Source organism: Muscardinus avellanarius (genome assembly GCF_963383645.1).
Source record: "Muscardinus avellanarius genome assembly, chromosome: 8".
NCBI lineage: Eukaryota > Metazoa > Chordata > Mammalia > Rodentia > Gliridae > Muscardinus > Muscardinus avellanarius.
In genome coordinates, this window is record NC_137794.1 from 19,447,351 (window position 1) to 19,474,938 (window position 27,588).

A 27,588-nucleotide genomic window follows, 5' to 3' on the forward strand; every position below is an offset into this window, starting at 1 on the left:
ATTGATTGCTCAATGGTGAGACAAAGTACAAAAATCAGAATCAGTTTTTTCAGGAAACATTAAAATGATCTCAATACAATTTAAATAGTTTTAACTTGTTTTGTTCTAAATGTGTACTTATATATAATTTTTTTCATTAACTTTTACAGGCAACTTAAGTTTAAAGTTGAATCAAGAAAATAATATTTTCATTATCATTGTGAATTTTTGGAAAATTGTGACCATAGATGTTCTATTGTCAGTCTGACAGAATCTAGAAAAGAATGCTGTGTCATCAATAAGCAGTTTTTTCTATATTCAGCATGTCTCTTCTACAATAGAACTTTAAAACTAATTTTGCTTTTTGTAATTGAGAAAAATTGAAAAAGTTAAGAAAGTTATAATTTTGTTTGAATTTTTAAGTAGAATTTTCATGTATCTAAACTAATTATTTATGTTTTTAATTGTGTTTATTGGTCACATCCTTTTCTTTATATCATGCGATATCATTGTAAACTAAGAGAAGCTGCTTTTGTGCCATGCTGGTTTAAGTCTATGAATTAATTCAACCAAAAGCATAGATTGGTATTTTTATTCTAATTTGTCTTTTTGTTTAATACCAACAAACCATAACCATGATTCAATCAGTTACCTTGTAAAATGCATACTTTGACTGTGATAGTTACTGATGAGCCATAGTTTTACTCAAATACAGCCTTGTAGTAGTAAATGAGAGTTCCAAAGAAGCTCCCACGCTTGGCATTGCAATGTTTAAAGGTAAACACAGGCCAACCACATCATCACTGGTCACTGGGCTCACCTCTAGGCCCACCTTCATTCTGTTGGGACTTAACATCTAATCAATCTTCTTCATGACGTAAAATGACTTTCACTCAGATAACCATGGGAGTGTGGATTGTCTCCCTAAGCGGTGGAGGTACTGGTCTAGGAAAGCAGAACTAGAGAAATATTTTTATTACTGTCCTATTTAAAAATAGAACAAGATTTTCCCTAGAAAGTTTTTTGTTAAAATATTTTCTGATTTAAGCCCTACATCTCTTAACAGTATACTAGATTCTTTTCCTATTTTAACCTAAACACATGCCCTCCTAAATTTATTGATTCATTTTAATTTTTAAACTTTTTTGTCACAATGTAATTATACATCCAAGTGACATTCACAGTAATGCATCCATATGTGCACACATTACTTGGTGTATTTTTACAGTACTGGGATTGAGCGCAGGACTTTCTAAACCTTTCAACTATACCCCAGTCTTATTTAATTATTTTATTATTTCATTTTTATTGGGGATTGAACCCAGGAGAGGTCTATATCTGTGCTACACTCCCAGCCCTTTTAAAGTTTTCTTTTGCTATAGTGTTGTGATGTTGCTGAGGCTCTCACTATGTTGCTGGAGCTGACCTTGAACCTGGATCCTCCCGTCTCAGCCTCCCAGATACTGGGTTATAGGTGTGCACCACTGTGCCCAGATTGCTTTCTACTTTTGAAAAAAAGGTATTGATAAGTTACTGTGCACTGGCCTCAAACAAGCAATCCTCCTGTTTCAGCCACCCCAATATTTAGATTACTGGTATGTGCCACTACACTTGGGTAGTCTTCTATAATTTAAATAAAAATTTCTGCTCCTAAATGAGCAAATAAGGTGACCAAATTGAGGAATAGAAGGCATGAAGATGGAAATTCCCTAATGCACATTCACAAACATATCAATGTCAATTACTAAGGAAAACATGAGGATGGAGGGGAAGAAATGGGGTGGGGACAGGCTAAATGTGTGATGTGCGCATGCATGCCTCTACCATCGTGTACCCCATTAAGATGTATTATTACAAAGCACCAAGAAAAAAAAGAAATAAAATGTCAGCATCTCCATGACACCGGTGGATAAAGCCACTATAAAGAATTTACTGGGTGGTAAATTCTTTAGGCAGGAGGGGTGTGGCTGGAGAAGCTGGGTCCCTGGAGATGTGGCCTTAGGAACTGTGCTTGGTTCTCTGAATGCTCTGTTTCTTGTTTTCTTGCGTCTGGCCTTAACGTTGTAAGAGTAGACCCCTTGCTCTGTCCCTCTGTATTTTCTGCCACCATACCCTAAGCTTTGCAAACCCTGCCTGACATGAACTGTACTCTGGAATTTCTAAAAACTGAGAGCAAACATGTGTTTCTTCTTCTAAATTGTGTGGTTAGTTGTTTTGAATAACAGTAGTGAGAATACTGCCTAACACAACTTATATTGAATTAGTGTGAACATAAAACCACACCCAGAAATGTAGGCACATGTGTATATAATCCTGTTTTTCAATCCAGTATTATAATGTCATGATAAGGCAATTGAAGGGTAAATATGCTGTGTGTCTTTTCTGTCTCAGGTATACCCCTCATATACTAGATCCACATTCCACTTGGAATGCCACTGCACTACTCCCATTTTATTATTTCAAGTCATTTTGAAAGCAGCAATTTTGGTTGTTTTAAATTACCCACCCATACTGATATTTTCAATAACATCAATTTTGCTTTTTTCCAATATTATACAACACTTAATTTTGATGTCCTCAATGCCCTTACCATTGCCAAATCCAAAAGGTATTTTAATTTCTTACCTCAGTTTGCCAGTGTTTAACATCCAAATTTGTCAACCGTTTCTTATTTCTTGAATTCTTTCTATGCATTGGTTTCCAGAAACTACACATTTTCATTTTACCACATTACCTCCTTTCTTCTCTGGTTAACTCTCATTTTTTCTCTCCTATTCTATGGTAATTTTTAGAATCCTATTCCTATGGTAATTTTTAGACTCAGTTGATTGCTGTTTGATATCAACACTCTTAGCAAACACTAAATGAGTGGTGGTTAAGTTCTGAAGTGGAGAAATCTGAGCCATAGGCTAGAGCAAAAACTAAACCCCTAGTGACCAGTAGATTAGTGCCACATACTAAAAGGGATGTACTTTTTTTATGAAATAAAATAAATTTGAATAGGATTCTGTGCTTTTAAATTTGTATTCCTCTTTATACTATAACATTTCATATATATAACAAGTAAAAGTATCAATTATTAATTAATATCTCCCCACCATGGACATCTCAGGAAGAATGGCTTTACTGTTGATTTTTATCAAACTTTTAAAGAAAAAATTAATGCCAGTTCTTCTCAAACTATTCAAAGAATTTAAAGGGAGGAATCCCTTCAAATTAATCATATGAGGCAGCATTTTGCTGTTCGCAAAACCAGAAAATGATATAAAAGTAAAGAAAACCAAAGACAAATAATCCTGATAAGTGTAGATGCAAATGTTCTGCATAATATAACAGCAAATTGAATTAAATAAAATATTAAAAGTTTATTCACCATGTTCAGGATTTTTTGTCCTACTGTTACAAGGACTCTTCACAAAGCACAAGTCAGTATATCAAATAATAAAATGAAGGATAAAAATATGATCATTTCAATAGATGCTGAAAAATATTTGATAAAGTTCAATATACCTTCTTGATAAAATTCCCAGACAAATTGGGAATAGAAAAACAATAGCTTAACATTATAAAGGCTGTTTATGAGAGTCCAATAGCCAACATTCTACTGAATGGTGAAAAGCTGAAAGTATTTCCTATGAGATAAGAGACAAGACAAAGTTCTCTACCACTGCTGTTCTTACTCAATATAGTAACAGGGGTTTTAGCCATAACAACTGAGAAGAGAAATCCACAAAATAGAAAGTCCAAATAATTCTGTTTGAAGATTATATGTTTATATTTATAGAATATACCAAAGAACTTTTCAAAGCTAATAATTACAATAAAGTAGCAGGATATTAAATTATTACATAAAATCAGTAGCTTCTCTATAGTTCAATAAATAATTTACTGAGAAAGAAATTTTATTCATATTAGCTATAAAATAGCTATAAATATTCTTAATGAGGAAGTAAAAGATCTCTACAATAAAAATCAGAAATATTCATAAAAGATTCATGATAAAGTATTAGAATAATATACAGTTAATTTTTAAAAATTTTCTAGAAATATTAACTTTATCAGTTATGAAGCATGTTTTGCTTGACCATATGATTATTCTTTTACAGGAGTTTTATTGTATAAATTTAAAAATTTCATTGATATATACTACATACTGCCGGGATCTGCTTCCTCTCGGCATCTGCGTGGGCCCCCATGTAGTCAAATCGGCATATAGCCCCGAGAGAAGGTGTGGTCTCTGGCTAAAGTTCTTCCCATTTTTAGATATTCTTTCATAACTATTATTCTTTTGGTAATGATTCTTTTAACTCTCCACACAAAGTGCTCCGGTGGTGTAAGATCAGGACTGTGAGAGAAACTGAGTCCGTGAAAAATAAACTTTCTGGTAAATGTCCTCGGCTTTGTTCAAATGGTAATAAAATCTAGTTAGAATTTAGATGCAGTGGCAGCATTCCAGGCAGTAATTACAAATGCAGAACTCCTCCCTATCTTTGACCTTCATTCTAATAGAGCCATGGGCTGAAAGGAATCTTGACCTTTGTACCTAGTGATAGCACTGCCTGTAGGCAGGGCGACACCACCTGGTTAATAAGCCTATCGTTTGAGGAAAAGTGCTCAGCTGCTAGAGAAGTACATCTGACAACTAAATCTAAAAACTTCATGTTATTTCTTGGTGTTTACCTGCTAAACTGTGTTATGAGTTTGCTTAAGCTTTCAGACAGCAGATTGTATTGCAGACAAAATCCAGCAGACATTCATTGAAATCCTCTAAATCATCATAAAGGTACACAGATTTCCCTACGCCAACTACATATATGAAAGCTGGAATCTCGGACTTCGCCCCCCATTCAGCTCAAAGGAGGTTGCTAGATAGAGAAGGATATTGGACTAAGCCTTAGGAATAAAAGTTTCTAAAGGGTTAAAGAAAACTCTTAAAAACTGGATTCCTCAAGTGATTTTGGGTGTGACTTTTGTTCTTCTGGAATTAGCCCACTAAAAGCCTCTGCAGCTGCAAGGCCAAAGGAGCTGATTCGGAGCACAAGACCCACCTGGGGTCATGGGACTGATTTCAATAGACCTGTGATATCACAGGCCTTACTTTTGTCTTGTTCAGTGTTGGTAATTTGCATGTGTATCTCTCTATTTTATTTTGGGTGTTTGCACTTTTTTTTTTACTAGAGAATCACTGGGAAATGGGAAAATATAAAAAATCTTTTGTCTAGAATAAAGTGTTCGATTGCACAAGAAGCACTGACCATGTCAGATTCTTTCCAAAAACGCTGCAAATAGTAACTAAAAGAAATTTATTTCCTAGAAGGGAAAGAATCGCCGCAGATAAGTGACTGCAGTATGGGCACCCTATCCTCCCCCATCTTTTCTGAGATCGATCGCGAGTGGACTCGCGCCCCAACTGAGCAAAGTCTGTGGCAACATACTACAGGTCTTCATGACAGATTGGGAAGTATAGTATTTTTTTTCCTTTTAAAAATAGGAAATTTGGGGGATTATATCCTCAGAAACTGAAATTCTAATATTCATAATAAATGAGATATCCATCAAAAGAAAAGTTTTGCTCTAAATTTAGGTCTGCTAATGATCAATATTGTGAATGTGGATGAAGAAATTACCTTCATAGTGACTGCTTTTTTCATCTACTTAATTTTTGAATCTGGTCATATTGCCTATTTTATCAATTTTTGTGAAAATTACTAATGAAACATTAATTTTGAGCATGTAATATGCCTTAATTATGGATATGCAATAACAGCCACATCAAACTATATTACTAATAAAACTATTTGAATGCACTGAATATTTTATATAGAGTCACTTTTATCATCCCATAAACTCAAATTGTTATCAATGGCTTCATTTCTAAAGTGAAGTAACTAATAATCAGATTTATGCAAACTGCAGAAGTCACCATTCTAGAGTTAAACTCAGGTATCTTGCCACTGGTGGCACACTCCTTTAATACTAGTACTTTGGAGGCTGAGACAAAAGGATCACAGGTCCGAGGACAGCATCAGCAATTTTGCAAAACTCACAGTAAGCTATAAAGACACTGTTTCAAAATAAAAAATAAAAAGGGCTGGGAGTATAAATCAGTGGTCAAATGGCCCATGTTCCATCCAAAGTACATACCTTCAACATTTCTATATAATTCATATTTTCCTTTTATTTCTTGTTGTTTAACTATAGAGTTAGTTTAAAAATTCTTTCTGTGATAATAGCATTTCTATAAGGGCATATATGTGGTAATTAATTTTAAATTAAATTCAAAAGAAAACACATTTGTAAGCTGTGATTCTTCTTGCTATTCAAAGTTACACATTTCATATGCACCATGCATAAAATTCAGCAGTAATTCTTTACTCATCATTCATTCATCAAATACATATTTAATACTCAGTATTTATTCCAGTCTTGCAAATCTTTACTTAACTATCCAGATGCTAATGATAAACATACAAACAAGATTGCTATATTTGTTATTTTGTCAAGATTCTAAAATTTATTGTCAACCTAAAGTCATTATATTTTACAAGAATTTCGCAAAATATTTTTAAATTTTTTATAAATGTATTGATTAAATAAAGATTAATTATTACATCAAATAAGCCATACATTTCCTAATAAGTATTTCCCTGTGAAATACCATATTGTTTCTGTGTGATGTTAATGTGAGCATGTATTTTTGCTTTTGTTTTTAATCTCAATTTTTAAATAGGATCCTCACAAATCCCAGCCAGTGTTTTGTCCTATTTCAAAATGTTCCTCCACATATTACTCTGTAAGGCAGAAGTCTTTTGTAAAATGCAAATAAATACAGATTGAAAAAGGATATAAAGAAGATGCACTATATTAGTATGTTTTCCTTTTGCAATATACTAGTCAAGAATATATAAATGGGCAAAATTGCCTTTTTTTAGAGAAGTAAAGAAATATATTGAAGTCAGTAAATGCATTTTCGTTGAGTAAAAGGGTTTATCACACAGATATTTGTAACTTTAGAGATGTCACCGCTATAGCCTCAGGATTTTAAAAGGAATTTCTCGGCTTTGAAATGAAGCCAGGTGAAATTCTGTCTCGCTTAATGTGAGAAAGAATGACTTATAAATGAAGATTTAAAGTGCTTGAGTAAGCTTTGAAGTAGTCAAACTGGAATTTAACTCTCATCTTTCCTAGTAAAAATTGCACTGCAGGAATGTTTTCTGATTTTGGAGGATAAATGACAATCGGGACCAGCAATAAATTGGAGCTCATCTACTGGACCAAAAAAATACTGTAAAAGAAAACAAAATGCTACTTTTTTTCAAATCATGAAATAAAAGTAATGCACAATTTTTATATAACAACTTTATATAATATGGTAATTATACTATGACAGAAGATCCATAGTTTTTACAGCAATATAAAACTATTTTTATTTTAACAAAATTTATTTCATTCTTTAAGGTAAAGAATATTAACTACATATTCATTGATTTCTTTATCTTTTATTTAATTTATTTTATTGGTGCTAGTGTTGAGCCCAGGGACATCTTACCTCTGAGGTACACTGTCAGCACTATTTTATTTTTTATTTGAAAAGAAGATCTTGCTAATTTTCTGAGAACCTCAAGAAATTGCTGAGGCTGGCTTTGAACCTTCAATCCTGTCTCAGCATTTCAAGCACTAGGATTACACATTGGGCCTACTATACATTTGTATATACATTTTTTTTTTCAGAACTAGGGGTTAAACCCAGGGGCATTCTACCTCCAAGCTATATCCTCAGCCCTATTTATTTTTTTTAATTCTTAATTTTAAAACAGCATCTCGCTAAGCTGGGGAGGGCCTCATTAAGTAGTGCTGAGGCTGGTCTTGAATCTGCAATCCTCCTGTCTCAGACTCCCAAGTACTGAGATTATAAGCATGAGCCACAAAAACCGGCTTTCATATGTTTGTTATGTGGAGGAAAATCTAAAGGTAAGATTTTACAAAAATAAGTGAAATTAAAACACGCAACAAAAGGAGATATCAATGTATTCATATGTATAATTAATAGCACATGTCTTTTTATTTTTTGGTATTTGCAGAAATACCATCTAGCAAAACCAATTAAAACTAGTTTAGGCCAAAGTTTCTCCTCTAGCCCCCGTGGTAAAAGAAACACAGTTAAGAGCGCAATTACAGTTAGAGGAGAGATAAAAAAGTGCATTCACCAAACTCTACCACCTTTATAATAATGTATAATTATAAATTATAGGTGACATATTACTTATAAATAGACAATAAAATGCTTGGAAAACTTACCAATGCCTAAAAATACAGACGTTAGTCAATTCACCAATGGAGTTCTGTACCAATTAAGCCAAGTAAGTTGAAAATTAATAAGTAGAATGTGCTATCCTACCTAACACCATAGCTTAGCAACAGAGAACACTGTGGAGACAGTTATGTTAGCTAGGAACTGCTGTTGACTGCCAATTGCCCTGTGCAAGAGTATTGAGCTGCATATTGATAGCACTGGAAAATATAAAAATTCACAATAGAAAGCATGATTTCCACTGAATTGCATATCTCTTTTGCATGACCATAAATTGAAAAATCTTATGTCAAACCATTATAAGCGAGGAATTGTATGCATTATAAAAAGTAAATTTACTTAAAATGTATGCTAATCTCAATAAATGTATTGCCATTTGCATTTCTGGACACAACAGAAATTGTCACCAGTATCATATATTGAGGCCAGTGGTATATCTTGGTGGTAGAATCCAAGCTTAACATTCAGAAAGCCCTAGATTCCAATCCGAGCACACACACACACACACACACACACACACACACACACACAGACACAGACACACACACACAAATATATATATATATATATATATATATATATATATATATATATATATATATATATCAAGATTAGTTCTAGCCAAGCATGATGGTTCACACTTGTAATCCCAGCATTCAGGAAGCTGAGACCAGAGGACTGCAGTTCGCAGACAGCCTCAGCTACTTAGTGAGGTCCTCTGCAACTCAGTGAGACCCAGTTTAAAAATAAAGAATAAAAAATGGGGCAGGGGGTGTAGCTCGGAAGTCGAATGCCCCTGGGTTCCATCACCAGACCCGCAAAAAAAAAAAAAAACATTTTTATTTTATTTTTAGACAAATAGCATGGACTAAAAAAATCACACTATACAACACTATCTTAAAGTATTTAATATATAGAAGAACATATTTGTGTAATTATATAAAATATAGTGAAAACAGTAAGAGAGTAACAGTGGGTGACTTCCTTCAAACCACCCCCCATGCCACTCCTGAATGTCATGGGGCTGTCTTCTGTATTTTTATCTTTTTAATAAACCCTTTTAAATCTTAAAAAAAAAAGAAAGTAACAGTATCCTAAAATTAAGATGACACATATTAACAATAAGAAATATAAAATACATGAATGACACAGTCATTGACTTAAAAGATTGAGATATTATATTACTAAATAAAGAATTCATAATTAAGATATATTTACAATGAGACCAATATGAAAAATAAACAATCCTGTCACCTTATGTTGGGGAAGTGTAATATATCTAGAATTGACTCAGCAGGATAACAAAATTGTGAAAAACAGAGATTAAAAATATTAGAACATTATAACATTATTGCAGATCAGATGAGACTAAGAATTGCATCCCTATTAAATCAATTAAAGTATAATGATAAAAGCTTTATGGTGCTTCAAATGTTCTGATAACTAATGAAATTATTATGGTAGTGAATAAAAAGAGAGTCATAAGGTATTCTACAATAAATGAGTTTAAAAATTACATATTCAAAAATTAAAAAAGAAAGTAATGGAATATGTGTCTCATATTGATATATTTGAGGACTACACTAAATATTTGTGTATGATTATATAATTAATAAATCATATAGAAAGAATTATAAGAAAATTAAGACAAATTATAATTTAAAAATCTCATATGTATATAAGACTTAAAATATGTTTTATTTTGTTTTGTTTGTTTTGCTTAAAGATAAAAAAAAAAGCCAGGTGTGGTGTGCATGCTTGTAATCTCAGCATTCAGGAGGCTGAGACCAGAGGATCGCAGTTAGCAGACAGCCTCAACTACTTAGTGAGGAGGCCCTCTGCAACTTAGGGAGACCCTGTTTCAAAATAAAGAAAGCAAAATCAAGCAGGAAGTGTAGCTTGGAGGTCAGATGCATCTGGGTTCCACCCAATACCCACACACACAAAGATATAAAAAAATCTATTGTCAAATGTCTTGGCCAGGGTCCCATGGTTGTTCATGGACAGAAGTTAAAATTCATTTCTGACCTTATCTGTTTCAGGAAATCAAAGGAATCTTAAAATATTTGAAGGTCAAAAATGATTAAGAGGCATTCATTGTCATTGTTTTTAATCACTCAGTGGAATTAGAGTTGGACACAGATACTTACTCCAAATGTGACTAAATTTTGAAAACGACTGAACACGAAATAAGATGCTTTAGCAAAGTACTGGATGATTCCTCACTGAGATCATGCATAAGAGAGAGAAACATTAGTCAGATTGCTAGAGTTGGGATTTGAGAAGCATTGGATATTTTTTTTTTTTTTTTTTTTTGGTGGTACTGGGGTTCCTGGAAGCCCTTCTATCTCCGGGCTACACTCCCAGACCTATTTTTACATTTTTATTTGGAAACAGGGTCTCCTAAGCCAGCGCGCGTGGCTAGCTTCGAACCTGCGCGATCCTCCTGTCTCTGCCTCCCAAGCGCGGGGATTACAAGCGTGCGCCACCACGCCCGGCGGAAGTTTATTCTTAATATTCTAAAAGTAATGAATATTTGTCTTCTACAATATGAGTGACTAATTTTCACAATACTTATCTATGAGTAACCCAATGAGAGAAGCCCTTTGAGCAAAGGCTCTAAAAACAAAGTAACAATAGGGTATGGAAATTCTAATTACTCTGATTTGACCAGTAGACATTTTACACATGTATTGAAATATCACTAAATCTCCAAAATATATACAATTATTGTCTGTTGATCAAAAGTTTTAAAAATCTATTTAAGAAGATGGAAATGCTAACTATCCTAATTTGATCATTGCACACTTTATACTGACTATACCACATTATTACACCAAAACCTATTTTACATAGTTAATCTAATTAATAGTATAATTAATATAATATATATGAAGAATATGCTCAGCCAGGAATGGTGCACATTTGTAATTCAAGCATTTGGGAGGCTAAGACAGGAGGATCATGGTTCCCGGACAGCCTCAGCTACTCAGTGAGGCCCTTTGAAACACAGTGAGATCCTGTTTCAAAATAAGGAATGAAAAGATAGGGTTGGCATATCAATCAGTAGAAGAATGCTCCTGGATTCCATCCCTAGTACTAAAAAAAAAAAAAAAAAAAAAAAAAAAAAAGAATATGCTCATAGGGGTTATTTTGGAGAAGGGAAAAGTATTTATTGACTTGGCTACTCTAATAGTTGATAGTTGAGTCCCCTATGACTTTTGGGAACTGTTCCGAGTAAAGTTTTGTGTGAAGATTAAAGCATCTTAAAATTATTTTTCTTTTCTTTAACTGAGATAAGGAGCTGTTATGAATACAAACCACCCTGTGCCTGATAATAATATGAACTTAGAAAGTGTTAGCTAAATAAATAAGTGGCAGAGCAAATTTAAATTTTACGAAAGATAAAGGAGCAGAGTAGTCCTTCCAGGATATTCAGTTCTTCAATATGAATTTTCCACCAGGCCATTCAATTTATTTACTAGTTGTTTTCATATTCATGGCTCCACTTACAAAACCTGAGAATCTGAAATGCATGCAATATTAAGAAAGGTAGGATCAAATTAAATTTAAGCAATGAATTACCCTGGATAACAATATGCTTTTAATGGTTGTTTTGTACTTATTGATGTCTTGGTTTGTGAGTTGATGACTGAGATCTAAAGTACATTGTCCTGGACCAAATTGCAGAGCACCTGCCTGCCTTCTGGCTTAGAGTCGCACTTCATCTTGACCTTGCTGTTTGTCAAAGTATCTATTTGGGTAATGACCTTATCTGTCACAACCTTGCAATCCGTGGTTAGCACTGGAATTTATGGTCAACTATCTATTTGCAGCCTGGTTCTGACATATTCCCAGGACAATACTCTTATGTTCTTCATTAGAGTTAGTTTTCTCTCTCTCTCTCTCTAAAATCATAGACTAACATAAATCTTCCAGGTCTACCAGGCACACTGCTGTGAAATCCTAATGATTTTGAAGCAATTTACTAGAAAAGTAATGGTTTTATCCAAAATTATACTGCAAATCATTTTTTGAACACAGGCTATTTTCTCATTGAGATAAAATATATTTCTTTATCCAGGGAAAAGAAAAATCAATCATATTTTATTGTGTTTACAAGGGTAAATAACATTGTGATGTACAAAAAACACTATTATTTAAGACACTGAAATATAATTGGAATTATGGAAATTGCCCTGGAAGTTTTTGAAGATATTCAATTTCTTTTCTATGTCTTTAATGACTTTGTGTAAATATATAGCTTGCCTTTGAATATTTAAAGGCAAAGTGACTTTTATTCATATTAATTTGTATTTCTTGAAGCATATTAGCCATTTGTAATATCATAGTACACACTATTATTATATCTATTTGATGCCCATAAATAATAACTAATAGTCTAAAATCTATTAGTAATTTAAATATAGTGATAGAATATTAGCCAAAATAAATATTCACTCATTTTATTATACCAAATAAGTTTAACACTGCCCTTCCTATATTTTAAAGTAGCTATAAAATATTCAAGGATTCACATGTATATTTTGTTTCCTTTATTTAAGTTCACACCAAGGTCTGAATTTTTGTATAAAACATAATTATACATAATTTTGAAACTACAGAACAGAATTCTTAGAGAAGTTAATAGAAATAAATTTCAGTTCCAACTTGATTAATTTCATATCAATGAACAAAAATTGAATTAGTTTGCTGAATTAGTTTCCAGACAAAGGAAGAGAAACCTTAGTGGACTGAGGGAGGAGACCTAACTGAGGGAAGTGGAAAGGGGAAGGAAGATTTGAAGAGGGAAACACTTTACTGGCCATGTCTATCTACAGATTTATCTCTGTCAATCAGTGTTGTACACGGGGGAGGAGAGAGTGAGGTGGAAAATGAGGGAGGCTCAAAAAGTGCTGTGTGCATGTATGCCGCTATTACTCTGAACTTCATCAAGATGTATGATTACAATGCAAAAAAAATTCTGGCAATTTCTGACTTTTCATTGGATTGGCTTTATTTGTTAATATTTGATGTAATTATCTGGTTTTAGCCTACCAGTTTTTATTCTACTTATTACAATTTACATATTACCTTTCCAGTACTCAAAGTTATTCTTTCATGAGAATATGAAGATATTGACATCTTGCAACCATCTCTTATTCTTTTATATATCACACATCTCTTCATTACAAAATATGCAATATAATGTCCTGGGAAATATTTAGCATTGATTAGTTATTTATGATTTATAGGGCTTGTCTTTGTTGACTACCAAGTATTGACCTTCTGTAATTTTCTTTCAGCTTGAAAAAGATTCGTTAGCCCTTTTTTTTTTTTTTTTTTTTTTTTTTTTTTAGTGTTACTGGGAATGGAACCCTTCTACCTCTGGGATACACTCCCTGATACCTATTTTATATATTTTATTTTGAAACAGGGTCTCACTCATTTGCAGAGGGCTCACTAAGTAACTGAGACTGTCCATGAACCATGGTCCTCCAGTCTCAGCCTCCTTAATGCTGGGATTACAAGCGTGTGCCACCACGCAGGCTCATATTTATTTCTTTAAGTTAGAGAAATCAAATATAATCATTGGAACTATCTTTATGATAAATGCTCAAAGCTTCATAAGAAAGAGAAACATCTCATGTCTAAATAAACGGTCCAATAGGTACAAATTTCATCTTGCAATTTTCAACTTGAAACCATGACCAAATTTATATTAAACGTTAATGATTATTTTAAATTTCAGAAAATTGAAAAATTGAAAAAATAACCCAAATTTTTCTATTGTTTCATTTTTTATTCTGAATAGGAAATAGTCTATGTAAAGAGACTGAAATAAAGTCTCTGTCCAATAATTGAAATAAGTGATTAAAACAAAAATTGAACTAAACCTCAAAACTAAAACAAGAATAAATAATAAAAAATGAGAACTTTCAAAATTGTGGGAATGGCCTTGTAAAACTAATTAATGTTAAAAATATGATTCAATGGGCAACATAAAATATATTGTAAATTCCACTATATTTACCTCAAGTTAATGTTCAGTAATTCAGTTAAATTAATATAATTTAAAAATCGTTTTTTAAGTAATGTAGCAGTGCAGTTTCTGGGTAAAATGTATGATGCTATTTATGTCATTTACTCAAATCACTACTAATGTCAGTGTGTATTACTTTATGAATTTTACAGTAAGACAAAAAGTAATCTCAATGAAGCCACTAATTCTACAAATTGCAAATGATAAAATGTCTTACAGTAAGTAGTAATTGTATTATATTAAAGTTGTCCTTCCTAGAGTACTGTTGCTGTGTATTTCTAGTATTTCTTCCATTTTACGGTATGCAAAATATTCATAATATAATTTTACTGAAGTGTTCAGCATGTTTATACATCTTTTAAATTGGCAAAAATGGATTGTGATGACATAAATATTAATATAAAATTCTGAGAAAATTGCTCCCATTATACAACTTTCACATACAAAACATTCCAATTTTTCTGCTGAAAATCCCCATATAGTTGTGCATATGAGCAGTAATATGAGGTACTAAGTGTTTGTCTCTTTTGAAAATAGCTCTTTTCTCTAGGAATTAGAATGCTAATGTTGCTTGACAAAGCATATTTTTAGACTCAAAGAAAAAATTCAATCTTAGTTCAATCTTAATCTACAGCTTTCCAGCTATTGAAATTTAGGAAAAAGACAAGATTCTTCCTGTGAAAAACAAAATGAAAAGCTGAAAATGTATTTTTTTGTATATGGTTATATGTTTCTCTTTAAATTTTAGAATGTATTGGGTTCTTAAAAAAAAGAGCCGGGCATGGTGGCACACATTTGTAATCCCTGCGCTTGCGCTTGGGAGGCAGAGACAGGAGGATCGCGCAGGTTCAAAGCCAGCCTCGCTGGCTTAAGAGACCCTGTTTCCAAATAAAAGTATAAAAAATAGGTGTCAGGGAGTGTAGCCTGGAGGTAGAAGGGTTTCCAGGAACCCCAGTACCACCAAAAATAAAAAGAAAAAAGAAAATTGTGCCAATTTATTACTGGGAAAATACTGAGAGACTGTAGTCACATAAGTAATGATGTCTATGCAAGCAAGGTAGGATTAAACTTTATCCTATGCAGTTGTAAGAACTTTTTGGAATGATAAACTATAATCATTTCCCATCGTCTCTATTTACTATTTTTCCCATATCCTTTTCTAGCTGCCCTTTTATTAAGAAATTTGGAGCCAGATAGTATGAGTCCTTAAAACAATCTATAAAAATATAAAAAGTGGATTTCCAAAGATGGTTATATATTCCTTAGCTGCTTTGAAAGCATTATTTAAATTTTTGGTTAAGAAGTTATTTACCTGAAATACTTTACTCATGCCATGATCTACTTTAATTTTTTCTCAACCCTTTATGCTACTCAAGGAAAGAAAAAAAAAGGCATCTTTGATCAGTATATCCTAGTGAGAATTATGGGAGAGACAAAGAAATTCAGCACTTTTATTTCATTTTCTCCTATGACAAATTTATTCCGGGAAGTAGCTGGAGACCAGCAGCACCCATGTTACCTGATTGCTAACACAGAAAATGTTAAAATTAATCTCTCCTGAAAGACTTCTTTGCAGTTGTGACTGATAAAGTACTGTCCAAAGAAACTAGTCAAGGTATTCATGATTTCCTTTTGTTTTATTTTGTATTGTTTTAGTTAATATACGTTATTCTTGACCTTTAAATGGTGACTTTTAAGTTAATATATGTACGTATTAGATTTTATGATGGTTTTCTTGTAAAATATTTTATTACATTGAACAGCTGACCTGTGTACTCCACTTGTTTACAGCAATTAAATTTAGAAATACTAGAGAATGATCATCTTATTATTTGCTGATTTTTTAATGTGTTTGCTATCCTTTCCCCCTCCACTCCTCTTTTCAATTTGTATTATTTTTATTGGTGCATTATATTCATACAACTTGATGAAGTTCAGGGTGTTAGAGGCTTATGTGCACACAACATTCACTGAGCCTTCCCTAGTTCTCAGCCCACTCCTTCCCTCCTTACTGTACTCAGCACAGTAATTGCCTTTGATATGTTTGTATATGTTCATCGTGTCCATTGAGATGCCTTTCTTTTATTCCCTCCCAAACCCCTCGTTAGGTCTTTTTTTCACTCAGTTAAGTTTTCTCCTTCTTTATGTGAAATACATCTTATGTCCCAATTTCTTCCTAGCTTCAGCATATCAGGGAAAACATTGGACTTTTCACTATTTGACTAACATACACACACATGTATGAAGATCATATATATGTATATAATGTATGTCAAACACCAGAAACCTAGAGCATTCAAAATATTTTATTATTTTCTAAAATACATTTAACTTTCTATATTTCCTTAAAAGAGTTAAAATACTCTAAATACATGAATTGAGATAAAACCAAAATACTAAACCAAATACTAAAATACAAAAATAAATAAACAGCTGGGCGTGGTGGCACACACTTGTAATCCCTACGCTTGGGAGGCAGAGACAGGAGGATCAGGCAGGTTCAAAACCAGATGCGCTGGCTTAAGAGACCCAGTTTCCAAAAATAACAAAGTATAAAATAGGTCTGGGAGTGTAGCCCGGAAGTAGAAGGGCTTCCAGGTACCCTAGTACCACCAAATAAATAAATAAAAATAAAATAAATAAACTATATTGAATTTTAGGCTTTCATTTTCATTGATATCACCACAAATATTCTCTTTTCTTATTCTTAGATCTCATAATGAGGCCAAAAACAAAACAAAAAAAGAAGTATAAGCTTGTATTCCAGAAGGACATGAACTGAAATCCAGATATCCTGATTCTGGAAACTAGGAAACATTTTTTTCTTTTTTAAAATTTCTCTATTTCTGAGGTGATGTTAAAGGCTGGCTGAAAGGATTTTATGGAGAAGCATTCAATCTTACCTGTCACGTAGTAAGCTTCACCAAAAGTGGTGTTGGTATACCTGTCTTTGTTTGATATGGCACTTTAATTAAAGATAAATAATTGTCCAAACATTTCCTCAGAAGGTAAAATTGAGATGTATAGAGTTAGATCTATTATGGGACACAATATGGCAAAATATTGAGTTTAGGGCTTGATTCCAAGAGTTTCTGACTTAGAAAAATTACAGCACAGCTCCATATTATACTGCTTTCAGTGGAATAACTATGTCTGCCTGTCTCTCTATCATTGACTTTTTTTTTTCCTGGAAAAAATTAGAATATTGCCTTGACATGTCCAAAAATACAATTATAAATCATAACTTTTTGGAAAAATACCTAGAGAGTACTCTTTCCTCATATTAAAATTAATCATAAATACACATAAAAATTAACACAGTCTTTAAAGTACAGTAAATCCACAAAAATGTTTATCATCACTAGCAATCAGGATAGTGCAAATCAAAACTATACTGAGATTCCTTTTAACCCCAGTTAAAATGGCGGTCATTAAAATTCAGGGAATAACAAATGCTGGCAAAGAGGTGGGAAAATAGCAGTGCTTATACACTGTGATAGTTCAGGCACTACAGAGATCATTATGAAGATTCCTCAAAAGACTAGGAATAGAACTACCATGTGGTCCAGATGCACCAATCGTTGGTATCTTTCAAAAATAATTAAATAATGTATATATATATATATATATATATATATATATATATATATATAATACCCATGTTTATGTCAGCAGGATTCACACTAACAAAACTATAGAACCAACCTAGTACTCTATTAAAAGATGAATAAAGAAAATATGATGTATACATACAATGGAATTTTACTTAACCATAAATAAGAATAAATTTTGTCATTTGCAGAAAAATAAATGGCACTAGAGAACATGAAGCTAAGTAAAATCAGCCAAGCTCAGTAATTCAAGAGGCGTATGTTTTCTTTCACATGTGGAACCTAGAGAGAAAAAGGAACTTTATAGTAATAAGAAGGGGAGGATGTAGGAGGAGAAAAGGCTAAGGAATAAAACAGATCAAATAATACTATGTCTATATATGAAGGAATCACTAACAATTTTACTGGTAAGTACAGGAAGGAAGGAGAGAGTAGCCACACCAAGAGTTGCTGTGTGTATATAGGAATGTGCTTCTTTGAATCTCACTATGATTATTGCATTAATAAAGTTCTAAAAAATTAAATTAAAAGCAGAATATGGGCCTAACATTAATAAAAATCAGTATGGTTCCATCACTAAACATAAAAGCCCAATTATAGTAAACACAAACATCAGTATGCTTGACTTCTAAAAAGATCTTTCTTTCCCATAGTGTTCTGTGAGTCATGGATGTGTGATTTATGGAAGGCAACTATTTAAAAAATGGCAACGTGTCTGAGGATACAACATTGGAGAATGAAGTAAAAATGCAATGAGTGTCATGGAGGGAGATTGCTGACTTGGTGGTAGCCCATGCTGAGCAAGGCTCACCAAGCCTGAGAGCCACTACTGGCATCTACAGAGATTGCGGACACGCTGAAGCTTGGAGCAGAACTGGGTTTGTGACTGAAGTTACAAAAGATAAAGTTTATGCTTTTGCAAATATGTGTTCATGATTCTGAGATTCAAGTCTATCACAGGAAATTGTATTTTGAGGGTTTGTTTACTCCTTTTCTCATAATTTAGGAGCTTCCATGGGTATTTCAACCCCTTGTTAAGAGCAAATTTTTCTCCCTTTCAGGTACATGGGAAAATGGTGTTTCCTGGTCCTGAAGTTAGATATAGCCATTAGAATCACTGTGGCCAGTTCTACATGGGAATAGGGATATTAATCTCTTAATTTTTTAGGAAGAAACATTTAACTGTCAGATTGAGATTTTCCTGTGGTTTTTTTTTTTTTTTTCAGCTCAATAGCTGCTATAATTTCCTGAGGCTGTAGGTAGTTACTATACCATTACTTAGCCTAACCCAAATGATCCACAGGCCAAAACACTTTTGTAAAAAGCTGTTACCTTTATAGCTGGAGCTTTTGCTCGCGCCATCCTAAATTAGACAAAGTGCTTTCTGAAGCACTATCTGCGTACTATCATTTCCATAATTAAAACAGGTACAGGGCAAAAGTGCATAGATGTCCGCATTTGCTGTCCTGAGTATGAAGGGCAGAGGAGAAAAGCAAGTCATCAAAGGGCAATAGGATTGGCAAATGCTGAGTGTCGTGGCTTTTCTCTCTCCAATTATGTAAAGAGAGCAATTTACAGACTGCTTTAGATGAACCAAAATATCTGCCCTCTGCTCAGTCAAGTGAGCAAGAATTTCTGTGAATGAGTCCTTCACATGAATCAAAGGAGGAAATAAAAAGCATTAAGAGGAAACTGGCCAGGTTGTTTTAGCACTAAAATACCATCAAATTAATACATGAGACTCCAACTGCAAGATCATCATAATATACTCTATGTTTTTGGAAATAACAACATTGAGAGTTTGTTTAAGAAAATGGGAAAAGCAAAACAAAAAATGAAGGGACAGTTGAAAGGATTTTCTAGGCAGAGTCTGAAATAAAACAAAGATCTTCTCTCTTATGAAAAAAAAATGTTTTGTGGGGACAAATATGGATTATTTCATCTGTGAGGCAGAAGGAGGCAAAATAATGAAATAAAAAGAAAAAGAAAACAAATCAGATAATCATAGACAATGATGAATACAGAAAGAAAATTAATATGTTAAGTGAGATTAGGCAGTCACAAAAGTGAATGGTCATATGTTTTTTCCCATATGTGGTATCTAGGGAATGATTGAGATATAAGAGACTCCAGTGAAGTGAGGAAGGTAGTTTGGAGGAGAGGGGGAAGGAAGAATTAATGAGGGAAAGCTTCGACTGACATTATGTGTGTTTGTGAAAATATCAGTGCCAATCTCAATATCTTGCATTGGGAAGTGGTGGGATGGGTGTGGGAGCCGGAGCAAAACTCACCAAGTGCTGTGTGCATGTATGTCACTATCACCGTGAATTACATTATGAAGTAAGACTATAATACACCAATAAAATATAAAAATAAATTACTTAAAATTAAGATTATGAGGAAGAATGAAAAATAATTATGTAGTTGATGATTCATACTGAATAGATTAGGAAGGACCTCTGAAGATAGAGGAACTTAATTGAAATGTGAATGACAGGAAGGATTTGGTAGTTTACGTTTTCCTTCTGTTTTAAGATCATGTTGTTGCTATAGAAGTGCATGGAATTTTTTAGTGCAACTCTAGAGTTCCAAAGATAACTGTATAAAATAGCATGGGGATGAACCCATTTATGACAAAGGACAGAGTCATTTGATAAGTGCCTTATGAAGTTTCTTTCAGTAAGAAATACAAATTATGAACTATCTAGTGATCCAAATAAATTTAAAATATATAGATGCATTTAGATAGATTTTGATCATGAGAAATAGAACATTTGTTTTTTATGCCTTTACCTCACAAACTGGCTGTGTCAACCCCAGGTAGAGTCTGAGTACTTTCATATCATAAGTATTTGCAGCTCCATGGACTGACTAGATATTCCTATGTCTACACCCTTTAGATCCAACCCAGTACTTGTGATTTCTGTCAATTGTGTCATCTGAATGTTCAATAACTCATCATAGATACACTTGTTCAACTGAATTTGATAGTTTGTCTTACATTCTGACAGTTGTAAAGCCAGAAGAAAGTTTAAGCTGGGGAGAATCTATATTTTAGTAGGACAAATTAATCTATGTTTTAATGATACTACTCTGGATGCTTTGTGATAAATGGATTAGTAGAAGGCAAAAATTATAGTCAGTAACCAGTGGAAGCTTATTGTAAAGATTACAAATAATTAAGTTTTACTGGTAGCTTAAGAAACAAAGAAATAACTAATAAATCTATGCTCTACCAAGGCATCAAAATAAAGTTGATGGGACATATAATAAGATATAAAATATAAAGTTAAATTGAATTTTAAAATCTTAAAAATATCTACTGTAAACATAAGGCATTATATAAAAACAAAACCAAAAATAAAATGATAGAAAATTTAACAAGTCAGATAACATAGTGATGGTTAATTTTTTATGTTTTCAGTTATTATTTGTAGAAAACTAGCTTGTGTACTATTTTATGAAATTATCTTATTAAAGAATTGTTCCTCAAAGATACGATAAGATTCTATCAGTGAACTCTACTTAACTGCTGGAGGCTTAGGAAGAAGCAGCATGCTAGGAAGTGCTACTATCTGCAGAAAATACTTGCAACTGACTTCTTTTAAAGTCTTCATCTTGTACAAAAGCCCAAGGAGCCAGCAAACTTTAATATCAAGAGGGACAGCCATACAACTCTTGCCTGGAATATTTCATAAACAGAATCAATCATCCTGGTTTAAGTCTATTTGAATTTGGGTCAACCAGATGTCCAAGCGCTGGAGCTCAGCACTTCCCACACATCCACTTCATACCCTTGCATCTCCTTCTGGCTCAACCTGTCATGCCCAAACATGCCCAGGGTTCTCCTGAGAGCAGATTATATATACTTATCTTTTAACTTAAGCTTCATTTTGATAAGAAAAATTTATTTTTCTCAATTTCTTAGCCTTTTATATTTACTGTTTTTTGAGTCAGTTGCTCTCAATTCTAGATTTACACTTTTGAATATTAAACAAACAACAAACCAAAAATAACCCTGCCCTGTCTGACTAATTTAAAGCAGAATCCCTAGTGGAAATCCCTGAAGAGTTGTATTTTCTAAAATCCACCCACATATATATTACATGTATCCAGAAAAACAGAGCTTTAAAGAATATTCTGGAGAACCACTGCCATCCTTCCTGTCACTGTGGATAAGTTTGCTTGTTCTAGACTTTTTGGTGTATAGATTGATACAATGTGTGTTTTTTAGCTGGTTTCTTTCATTAGGACTAATCATTAGATCTACTCATACAGTGCATCTATTCTGTTTGTTCATTTGCCTATTTATAAATATTCAGATTGTTTCTAGTTTAGTACTGTTAAAAATGAAGAGGTTGTAAAAATGATATATGTGCATGTGAGAGAGAAAACCAATTTTCCCGAGAAAACAAGCATCCTCTGCAGCCTTCTGAAATTGCCTCTAAAGACTTATCCAGCACTTCTATCAGAGACAAGGAGTAAGTGCCCTCATAGCCTCCTTAGCTATGCTTCCTGACACTAACTCTCCCTCGTTTGAAAGGAAAAACAATGGCCTTTGAGGTATATATTGTCTCTCTCTACCAGTATGCCTCCAACTTCCCTGTGAACTGTGTGAGGGTTTTGTTAAAATGCAGTGATACAGACTCTGATTCCATATATCTAGAAGTTTCTGCACTATGACCCCCAAAGACTCCATTGCTTCTGTTTTATGGGACACAAGGGAGAAACACAGATACTTAGTATTTTCTCTTCCTCTGGTTCACCCATTCAGTCTTCTGTTCTTCTGTCGGATTTGAGCTTAAGGTTCCCAGTTTGTTTGTTTTTTCTCATCTCTTTTCATCAATTCCATTAAAAAGTCATCTTAGAGTGAATGTTCTTTCCTCTCATCACCTCAATACTTGCACCCGACATATCTTCTTTAGACATCTCATCTTTGTCTGCTTCCCATATCCGCATTGTCTTAGGTCCCAAGGTCCTTGTACAGCCCTCCTGTTTGCACGTTCACTGTCTTGAGTCTGTGAACTCACCAACACACTGAGCCTTTTAACTTCCATGACATACTGAGAAGCTTCGCTTCCATGCTGGCATTCTTGGTGCAGAGGAAAGACCAGTGGGAATATTACTCTTTTGAGTATCTACAGTGAGCAATTGCATAGTTACGCCTGAGTATTTTGTTCCACATAATTCTTGTCAATGGCCATGAAACCTGGGCATCCTGTTTCTGATCAACCCCAAGTACATGCATCTACCAAAGCAACCATTTTCTCTTTGGGGGGACTGGGATAGAACCTGTATTTCTGAAACAAAAACCACATGTAGAAAAAAAAAAGTTGGGGAAGTTTGTCTCTTTTTTATCATGATGGAATTAATTATTCCATTACTTAAATGTCTAGTCATGTTCCATAAAATACAAATTCTGGCATGAGAGTAATCATGACTAAGGTTTCTTGTGCTGTCTATGTCACCAACTTGAGTGTTCCAGGAGTGTCTTATTAAGAAATGTGAGAAAAAGCATTTCAGTGTTAGCAAAAAAGATTTTAAGGTAGAAGTCCAAAAATGATTTAGGATACTTTTTAAAAGGTGAGTGATTAGAGAATATCAGGAAACAACTGAGCCCTGAGGAGCATATTCTCTTCATGAGGATCTAATCTGCAAGGACTTGGTGTTCTTGGCACATTTTCTTTTCACTGTGTTATATGACACTGTTTTTATATAAATGTGCAATGCATTTTTTTTATTTATTTGGAATGTTCAAGAAACTCAGGTTGTCCTTAATGTATGTCAGATATCTTTGCTAGAAACTAAAATCAGAGCATCATTTACTTAGGCTATTTTTATTTTCTGCTAAGTCTTTTCTTTATTGATTTCTAATTATTTGTTATCCTGGTTGTTCTGTGTAGCTAATTTATTTTTGTTTAAATCTAAAATAAATAAATAAAACACCAAGTCTTGAAAATAAGATTTCTTACAACATATCTCTTGTTTAATACACTTAAAATTTTTTAAATCAGTTAGGTATTGGGTGCACACCTACAAACCTAATATTTAGCAAGCTGAGACAGGAGGCTAATAGGTTCAAGTCCAGCCTTAGCAACTTAATGAGATGCTGAGCAATGTAGCTAGATGCTGCTTCAAAATAAAAAGAAAAATAAAATAAAATAAAAGAGTTAGAGTTGTAATTCAGAGGTAGAATTTCCATAGGTTTAATCCTCAGTACTTAAAAAAAATAAGATAAATGCTGGCACCAAACATATTTTTCTCTCACTATGATAAATAGTAATCCTTTTAAGCAAAAATTATGTTACTTGCTTTAAAGACATGAGACTGTAACTTACCCAAAATAGGCCACTTATCAAATGTAATTGATAAAATTTTCTCACCAATACTTTTTCTAAACCTCTCTCGTTATTATGTCTAATAATGTGAGTTATTAGATCTACTCCAACATGAGTATATCTTAGATGGTGTTCAAGCCAAAGTATGTTCCTGCCGTGGAAGATCTGCTGGGACTAGAAGCATCAGAGTGAGGAAAGGGAAGGACTCATGATGAATTCCTCTTACTTTGTGAAAGACAAGCTGCTCTGGTCTCTGTTTGCTCACTTCCTAGTTGATACAGCTGTTTTTAATAAGTTACTTTGTAGCTGGGCGTGGTGGTGCATGCTTGTAATCCCAGCATTTGGGAGGCTGAGACAGGAGGATAGCAGTTTGTGGCCAGTCTCAGCTCTTAGGCCCTTTGCAACTCATTGAGACACAGTTTCAAAATAAAAAATCGGTCTGGGGGTGTCTCTTGAAGGTAGAATGTCCCTGGGTTTTATCCCCAGTACTGCTAATTATTACTAATACTACTACTACTAGTAATAATAATATTTTTTTTCTGTGTTTTATTTAATGTTTTGTTTGTTAATTTTTAGGTTCCTTTGGGGGTATTCTGATGTTTTATTATCTGTGCCAGTGTAATTTTGAAAATCAAATATTTTCAAAAACATCTTTTAACTTCATTTGAATGCTTACTTTCCAAATTCATTACTAGTGTATAAAAGGCTACTTTTCTCAGGATATTTGTAGTGATTTAAATGTTTTTGTTGTTGTTGTTGTTTTTGTTGTTGTTGTTGTTGTTGTTGTTTGGCACTTAGGTTGGAACTCAGAGGCATTCCACTTTGAGCAACAACCCAGATCTTTTTTCATGTTTTTTGTTTTATATTTGATCAATCTCAGTTTCCCCAAGTACTGTCATTATAGGTATGATCTACTGCACCCAACACTGTGTCAGTAATTTTTATACAAAAGAACAGGAAATTATTTTGATTCAGTTCTCAGATAATATTAAGTCATCTTTTGATTCCATAGTTTGAAATTATAATATGTGGACTGATTATATAAATATTCACTGTTTACAATAAAAATATAATTAAAATTAAATTTGAGTTTGACTTTCACAAACCAAAGTTATCCCCCCTGCTTTCGTTCCTTAACCTTGAGTAAATCATTCAAAATCTCAGCAACAGTTTTAGAAATAATAAAGTATGAATAACACTTTGTTTGCCTTAACTGGAAATAATGCAATAAAGCATTGAGTTAAATTCTTTGCATAGATATTCAGCCATCCGTTTAGTCATCAACAAATTTAAATATGTACTATGCTATAGCTATTATAGACATGTAGTACCATAAAGACACAATTATTAATTCACTGAAATACCTTAAAAAACTTAAATCAAACCAGAAAAGTTATTTTATGAATACTTACGTCAATACCATGTCTATTTTCCTGAAATAAAATGATTGCATAAATCAGAGAAAACTTGAGCAATTGTGTTTTGAAATGCAAAGAGACATTTTGGCTAATGGCCAGGTAAAGAAATCTTATCTTTCACCAGGAGAAAAATGAATATACAAATACGAAGAAATGCCATGCATTCTGAAGTTATATCTCAGTCCACATACTGAGCTATTATAATGTAAAATCAGTACTTAAATCTCTGAAGTAAGTGGAGTTGGGGAACATCACAAGAACAGGGGCTGAACAAGGCAGAATAGATAACATATGTTCAATACTTAATGTATGTCTTATAAAGAATATTTTAATTGTGGCTATTTCTTGACTCTCTTAACCTTTCACTAGCCAACAACATACAACACACACACACACACACACACACACACACACACACACACACACACAGAGTTTAGTCTGTCAAAAAGAAAAGGAATTTCTCATAATGTTTGGTCAAGCATTTCCCTAAATTCTGGACTGGTAAAAATGTTTATTTTAACAAAAAGCAAAATGGACCTTGTACATCATCTACATGTGGAGACCAGCATTATGATTGTGCTAGATATTTCTTTTATGTCAGGGTTAAAAAAATGTACACAGCTTTATTTCCAAATGGGATGAAATTTATGCATTACAAGTCTATTGGATACTAAAGATAGAATGTGATTTAAAATAGTATTATAAAATTTATAAAGTAATAAATGCACATATACATTTAAGTCATCAATTACAAAATACAATTTACATATGTGTAATCTACCCAGTTGGGCAGAAAAAATAAAGCTTTTACTTATATTTATACTTTTTACTTAAATATCTGCATGTCTAATGGACAATGGAATAATACACATATCATTTCTCTTTACTATATTAATCTGCATGAAAACCTAGTGACAATTACATTAATAGTGAAATGCAAAAGCTATCTTAGCAGAAGAAAAGATATTTTTTCTTCTTAAATCACAATCACACAAACTTTGAACACCTCTGAAAAACAGCACTGGCCAAGTATTTAATTGTTCTTGTAAATGCTCTGTGAAGTGTTTGAATAGGTGTAATTTATTTACTTAGAAATTGCCCACACAGATGCTCTCACCCATTACACACTTCCTTTGTATTCAACTATGATTTAATGTTTTCTTGTACAAAACTAGTCCAAGCCAATTAAAGAGCAAATAAATAGCTGCAGTGGCAAGCAAATTGCTTTCTCTGCTTTCATGAAGCATGTGTGTTGTAGTAAGATAAGATGTTGTCAGTCTGTTAAAATCTCAGGAAATCCATCCTCCTGCCCCACTAGGAACAGAAAAGCTTTAACATTTTGAACAACTGTGGAGGGTCATTTGTCTCAGTTGTGGCAAAACCTAATGGCAGAAAGGCCATAGTATTTCTTGCAATACATTAATCTTGACTTTGAAATAAAGGAATATGTTCCAAAATGTTCACCATTTAAACACTTTTGGTTTGTGGTTAAATTTGACCTCCACTTTTTCCTTCACACATTTGAAATAGAATACTACATTATGTTTGAAAACATGAAGAAAGCCAATAATAGCATTAAGATCTTTCAGTGTGCATAATTCATCTGTATAGTCATAATGAAAAATTGCTCATGTGCCTACTTCCAGAGAGTTAATTAATTATGTCACTTCATTGTGACTCCCCAACCCTACCAGTTGGTGGTTGTTTAGAAATTTTTTTTGGGGGGTATTGGGGGTTCTACCTCTAAGCTATACCCTCAGACGTCTCCTTTTAAAATTTGAAAGAGATTATTGCTAAATTGATGAGGGTTTCACTACTTTGCTGAGGCTGGCCTTAAACCTGCAATCCTCCTGTCTCACCTTCCCAAGTACTGGGATTACAGGCATGT